The 7,106-nt window shown below is 40.9% G+C and overlaps 1 pseudogene; it reads right to left on the bottom strand.

The window, feature by feature from the left end:
- Window positions 1-2,648: 2,648 nt before the first annotated feature.
- On the bottom strand, window positions 2,649-4,058 carry LOC110589023 (annotated as a pseudogene).
- Between the last annotated feature and the right edge of the window lie 3,048 nt (window positions 4,059-7,106).

The raw sequence follows: 7,106 nt of genomic DNA, 5'->3' as shown, positions 1-7,106 counted from the left end.
TCGGGCTCCCCGCTCAGCGAGAAGCCTGCTTCTCCCTCTCCCACTCCCCCTGCTTGTGTTCCTGCTCTCACTGGGTCTCTCTCTGTCAAATAAATAAATAAAATATTTTTAAATAAAAAATAATAAAATATGTATTTTAAATATTCTTTTTATTGGAATGTAAAGACAGCATAATGCTGCCAGGGAGTCAGGCTCCAGAGCTAGAAAATCTGGGCTGGAATCCTGTCTCCTCCAATGACATTATGTGACCTTGAATAAATTATTTAATCTCTCTGTGACTTCAGTACTTTCATCTGTAAAATGGAGCTAATAAGCCTCAGAGAGTTGCTTTTAGGATTGAATGTGTTATGTTAAACACACTCCTGGCATATCGCATTCAGGAAATGTGAACTACAATTACTGCTTATGCCAAACAGATTGCTTTTTCAGTTTTACTGAGGTATAATTGACAAATAAAATTGTAAGATATTTACAGTATACAACAATTTAAAGTTGATATATGTATACATTGGGAAAGGATTAATTCACACATCCATCACATCACATAATGGCCTTTTTTTTGGTGAGAACATTTAAGTTCTACTCTTTTAGCAAATTTCAATTATACAATACAGTGTCACCAACCTGTGGTTATTGTGTCATAACATTAGATCCTTGGTCCTTATTTATCTTATAACTTAAAGTTTGTACCCCTTTATCAGCCTGCACTTATTTCACTCACCCCCTAGCCCCTGGCAACCACTTTTCTACTCCCTGTTTTAGGAGTTTGACCTTTTTTTTTTGTAGTTCATACATAAGTAAGTTCATGCAGTATTTGTTTTCTCTGTAGGGCTTATTTCACTTAGCATTATGCTCTCTAGTTTCATCCATGTTGTAAATGAAAGGATTCATCCTTTTTAAAGGTTGAATAATACTCCACTATATATGTATGTACCACATTTTCTTGATCCATTCATCCATTAATGGGCACTTAGGTTTTGACACATTTTGGCTATTGTGAATAATGATGCAATGAACATGAAAGTACAGTTATCTCTTTGAGAAAATGGTTTTGTGTCCTTTGGATATATACCCAGAAGTGGGATTGCTGGATCACCTGGTCGTTCTAGTTTTCAGTTCTTGAGGAACCTCCGTACTGTATTCCATAGTGGCTGTACCGGTTTGCATTCCCACCAACAAATCACAAGGGCTCCCTTTTCTCTACATCCACGCCAGCATTTGTTGTCTCTCTCTTTTTGATAAGAGCCATCCTAACAAGCATGAGGTGATATCTCTTTGTGGTTTTGATTTGCATTTCTCTGATGATTAGTGATGCTGAGCATTTTTTGATATACCTGTCAGTCATTTGTATGTCCTCTTTGGAAAAATTTTGAGTTGATTTTCATGTGTGGTGTAAGATAGGAGTCCAGTTTCATTTTTTTGCAGGTGGCCATCCAGTTTTCCCAACACTGCTTGGTGAAGAGACTATTTGGTGAAGAGGACACTATTTGGTGTATATTTTTGGCTCTTTCGTTAAAATGAATTGGCCATGTAAGCACAGGTTTATTTCTGTGCTCTCTGCATTGTTCCATTGATCTATGTGTCTTCATGCCAATACCATACTGTTTTTTTAAGATACTGGAACTTGGCTAAACTTATTTCTTTGACAATTTACTTAAAAATATAAAAGTATAAATTTGAAGGAAGAAATATTGCAAAAATTAATGACAACATCTTGTGCATGAATTTTCTCATTTCTTTTTTTTAAAGGCTTAAGATGTATTTTAATAAGTTGATGCTGCATTACGGTTCCATTTCTCAGAAAAACTCCAAAGATATCAGGGACAAATCAAACATGGTACACCAATAAAAAAAAGTGCACAGCATAACTACCCAAGATAAGCAAGGGTAAGAGCTACTATCCAACCTTTAGCACATAGTAACCCTGTTCCCAAGATTGTACTAGGCCTATCAAGAAAATCTGTGAACAGCAACATCATAGACACGAAAGGGCCGTTCCTGGGTCGTCCTTACTGGAGAAAAAAGTTGGAGGCAACTTAACACAAGATTTTTTAAAGATACACTAAAATGAAAATCTCTAAGAGAAAAAGTCTTCCTTAGGACATGAAGGAGATATAACAGAACCATATGTATGTTGTCTGTGACCTCTGTGGCCATTGGCCTGAATTCCCACCTGTGAGTGAATGGAACAATGGGGCTAAGGTCATTGGGGGATGTTTGTTTTTGTGGTGTATGCGGCAGTGTCTCTGGGGTTGGAGGGTATAAGAATGAGAAAGCAAATACAACAGGATGGACAAAGAATGGAATGATCAAGATTAATGGGGGCTCTAACTGGATCCATTTTGCCATAGTTCCTCCCCACCCCACCCCACCTCACCCCACCGCAGGCCCTTAACAATCACACATGAGACTTCAGAAATGCACCACACAGAATCAATTAGTTAAACAATATACCACACAGAACTGATTTGTTAAATATCACCCCTCTCTTACCCTCAGCCTCCAGCAAACACCCTCAGAGTAGTACAGGCAAGGAAGACCTAACTATTGGGAGAAATCCCTAACACTTTTCCAGGGCAGAATTCAGGCTAGTCCAAAAAGGGTCCTTCTTTTAAGGGTTTTGGGGGAACTAGACATTGAAATTTTTATTAGTATCGGAGACATTCGTTTGGAGCAAATTCAGCTCCAGGAGATGCATGGATGAATGCAGGAGGGGTTCCACCAGTTGCCCCAATTCCTTCCATTGCAGCAGCTTGGCCAAAGCGTTCAGTTGTTGGTGGGATCGATCCCAAGGTTCCATCTGGCATCATGGTGACAGGTCCTGGAGGAGCTGGGGTACCAGCTGGTACTGGAGCAGGGGGCATGGCGCCTCTGTTGTTGATGCTCATAGCACCTCCCACAGCCACTGGCCCATCCCTATCTCCTGTTCTCTTGCATCAGGGCATGTTCCCTTGAATCCTTCCTGCTGTCGCTGCCTCATTTCTCCCTGTTGCCGCCGCATCTCTTCCTCACGGTGCCTGCCCTCCTCCTCCTGCTTGAGCTCCAGTTGCTTTCGTTATTGCCCTTCTTGGTTGTGCAGCTCTTCCATCCTCTGAAGTTCTTCTTGACGCCTCATCAAATCCTGTCTCATTAGCATGACGTGGTGCTCATGGCAAGCAGCCTCCATCTCCATCTCCAGCCTCTCACGAGCTTCTTGATGCTGCGGTCCACTTGGTCCTGCTGCTGCTTCTCCATCTCACTGAGTGCCTTCCAGCACTGGGCATACTCACACTCAGAGGAGCCAGGCTGTGCAGATCTGGGTGGCTGCTCTCCCTCCTTGTGAAATTGCTGGTTCTTTATCACCAGCTTCCCTGGAAGTCCCTCTTCATCATCCAACTGTCCATGGGCTCCACGGCCACAGGCCAGGGCAATGTGGTTAGCAGGAATGAGCCTTCACTGCACCTGTCCAGAGCTTTCCGAGCAGTTGGCTTCCCTGAGAATTCAGCAGTGCCTTTTCCTGAGGGCCTTCCTCGATCATCCACGAGGACTACAGCCCTTTCCACCTGGCCAAACACCAAAAAGGCTTCCTCCAGCAGTTCATTGGAAACACACCAAGGAAGGTTTCAGACTGTCAGGGATGTACTATGGCAGGCAAAGCGCACACGCAGCTGCTTTCCATGGAGCGGCATCTTGTCCAGCTCTACTTTGGCCATCTCCCCTAGGGTTCGTGTTTCCAAGCGGATAAAACCAAAGCCCTTATCCTTATGACTGAGGACTTCGCCTGCCATCCCATATTTCTCAAGTTGTTTCCTCGTCTCTTCCTCAGTGATGTCAGGAGGAAGATTGCCCACAAAGAGCCAGCTACGTTGGGTGAAGTTCTTCTCTCCTAGTTTCCTAAAATTCTTCAGGTCAGTAGTCAAGCCTTAACTTTGGCTGCTGGCTTGTTGTCCATTTGCAGGTATCGGTGGTGGTGGTGGCAGCTGCTGGTGCTCCTGGTGGTGATGCTGGTGGTGATGCTGACGATGCTTCCTTGGAGTATGGTTTTGTTTCTCCAAGTTAAAGGTTTTATTGCTCTGCATTTTTGCATCCTTCTACCGACTGTTCTCTCCTCAGAGTAACAGCGACACTACAGGGCCTCTACCATCTTAAGTCGAATTTTCTCATTTCTGTGTCTACTAAAAATAAAGCAAGTGGTTTGTAACCAAAATGTAATTTTTAAAATTTTAATTCAGTGTAGTTAACACACAATGTTATATTAGTCTCAGGTGTACAATATAGTGACTCAATAATTCCATATATTACACAGCGTTCATTAAGATAAGTGTGCTCTTAATCCCCTTCATCTACTTCACTCATCTCCCCACCCACCTCCTCTCTGGTAACCATCTGTTTGTTCTCTATAGTTAAGAGTCTGTTTTTTAGTTTCTCTCTTTTTTGGTTGCTGTTCGTTTGTTTTGTTTAATTCCACATATAAGTGAAATCATAATGTTGTATTCGTCTTTCTCTGACTGGCTTATTTCACTTAGCATTATACTCTGTAGCTTCATCCATATTGTTGCAAATGGCAAGATTTCATTCTTTTTTATGGCTGAATAATATTTCGTCATATATATGTATATATATGTATATTTCTATATACCACATCTTCTTTATCCATCTATTGATGGACATGGGTTGCTTCCATAATTTGGGTATTGTAAATAATGCTGCAGTAAACAGGGGTGCATGTAGCTCTTCAAATTAGAGTTGTTGTATTCTTTGGGTAAATACCCAATAGTGCGATTATTGGATCACAGGGTAACTCTGTTTTTAATTTTTTGAGGAACCTCCATATTGTTTTCCACACTGGCTGCACCAGTTTACATTCCCAACAACAGTGCAAGAGGGTTCCTTTTTCTCGTCAACATCCTCATAAACACTTGTTGTTTCTTGTGTTTTTGATTTTAGCCACTCTGATAGGTGTGAGGTGATATCTCATTGTGGGTTTTGATTTGCATTTTCCTGATGATGAGTGATGGTAAGCATATTTTCCTGTGTCTGTTGGCCATCTGTATGTCTTCTTTGGAGAAATGTCTGTTCATGTCTTCTGCCTATTTTTTAATTGGATTATTTGTTTTTTGGGTGTTGAGTTTTATCAGTTCTTTTTTTTTTTAAAGATTTTATTTATTTACTTGAGAGAGAGCGAGAGAGAGCACAAGTGGGGGGGGGAGGGACAGAGGAAGAGCAAGAAGCAGACTCCCTGCTGAGCAGGGACCCCCCCCCCACCTCGGGGCTCGATCCCAGGACTCTGGGATCACAACCTAAACAGAAGGCAGATTCTTAATGACTGAACCAGACACCCCTCAGTTCTTTATATATTTGGGATACTAACGCTGTACTGGATATATCATTTGCAAATATCTTCTCCCATTCAGTAGGTTGTCTTTTAGTTTTGTTGGTTGTTTCCTTTGCTGTGCAGAAGTTTTTTATTTTGATGTAGTCCCAATAGTTTATTTTTGCTTTTGTTTCCCTTGCCTCAGGAGACATATCTAGAAAAATGTTGTTATGGCCGGTGTCAGAGAAATTACTACCTGTGCTCTTTTCTAGGATTTTCATGGTCCTTAATCCATTTTGAGGGTTTTTTTGTGTATGGTGTAAGAAAATGGTCCAGTTTCATTCCTTTGCATGTAGCTGTGCAGTTTTCCCAACATCATTTGTTGAAGAGACTGTTTTTTCCCATTGCATATTCTTGCCTTTGTCAAAGATTAAGTGACAGTGTGAGTTTATTTCTGGGCTCTCTATTCTGTTCCTATGATCTATATGTCAATTTTTGTGCCAGTACCATACTGCTTTGATTACTACAACTTTATAACATAACCTGAAGTCTGGAATTGTGACACCTCCACTTTTGTTTTTTCTTTTTCAAGATTACTTTGACTATCTGGGGCCTTTTGTGGTTCCATACAAAATTTTGGATTGTTTGGGGCACCAGGGTGGCTCAGTCGTTAAGTGTCTGCCTTCGGCTCAGGTCATGATCCCAGGGTCCTGGGATCGGCCCCTGCATTGGGCTCCCTGCTCTGCAGGAAGCCTGCTTCTCCCTCTCCCACTCCTGCTGCTTGTGTTCCCTCTCTTGTTGTGTCTCTCTCTGTCAAATAAATAAATAAAATCTTTAAAAAAATTTTTTTGAATTGTTTGTTCTAGTTCTGTGAAAAATGCTCTTGGTATTTTGATAGGGTTTGCATTAAATCTGTAGATTGCTTTGGGTAGTATAGTATAAATATTTAACAATATTTGTTCTTCCAATCCATGAGCATGGAATATCTTTCCATGTTTGTGTCATCTTCAATTTCTTCCATCAGTGTTTGATAGTTTTCAGAGTACAGGTCTTTCACCTCTTTAGTTACGTTTATTTCTGGGTATCTTATTTTTGGTCCAATTGTAAATGGGATTGTTTTCTTAATTTCTGTTTCTGCTGCTTCATTATTAGTGTATAGAAATGCAATAGATTCCTGTACATTGATTTTGTGTCCTGTGATCTTATTGAATTCATTTATCAGTTCTAGCAGTTTTTTTGGTGGAGTCTCTAGGATTTTTTGTATATAGTATCATGTCATCCGCAAATAGTGAAAGTTTTATTTCTTCCCTACCAATTTAAATTTACTAAAATTTAATTTTACTAAATTGGTAAATTCCTTACCAATTTAGATGCCTTTTATTCCTTTCCCTTGTCTGATTGCTATGGCAAGGACTTCCAGTACTATGTTGAATAAGAAGTCCCTCAGGGAACTCTGAGATTAGTAAAAAACGCTCCCTCCCATCTGCCCCAGGCATTTTTTCAAACTTCTGCTTCAATGCTGTACCTCCATGGGCTGTTTGTTATGCTATCTCTTTAAGGATGAGGACTCAATTTCCTGTCACCCTCCCAGCTCTCCCAGGGCCATGCAACTGATTTTTAAAGTTCAAGGCTTAAGTTCTGTTGGTTGTAAGAACTCATAAAATTTGGCCTCTCTGGTTTTCAAAGCCAAATGATAGGGAGATTTATCTTACCTGTGCAAGCTTTCCAGTGTGATAGTCTTTCCTCTCCCTTCTCTGCACCTGTGGTTCCCTCCCCTCATCTCTGCCCTTCCTGCTCTCTTCATGTGGCCTCT

This window comes from Neomonachus schauinslandi, chromosome 12, assembly GCF_002201575.2.
Source record: "Neomonachus schauinslandi chromosome 12, ASM220157v2, whole genome shotgun sequence".
Taxonomy (NCBI): Eukaryota; Metazoa; Chordata; class Mammalia; order Carnivora; family Phocidae; genus Neomonachus; species Neomonachus schauinslandi.
This window is presented reverse-complemented; position numbering and strand designations above follow the sequence as displayed.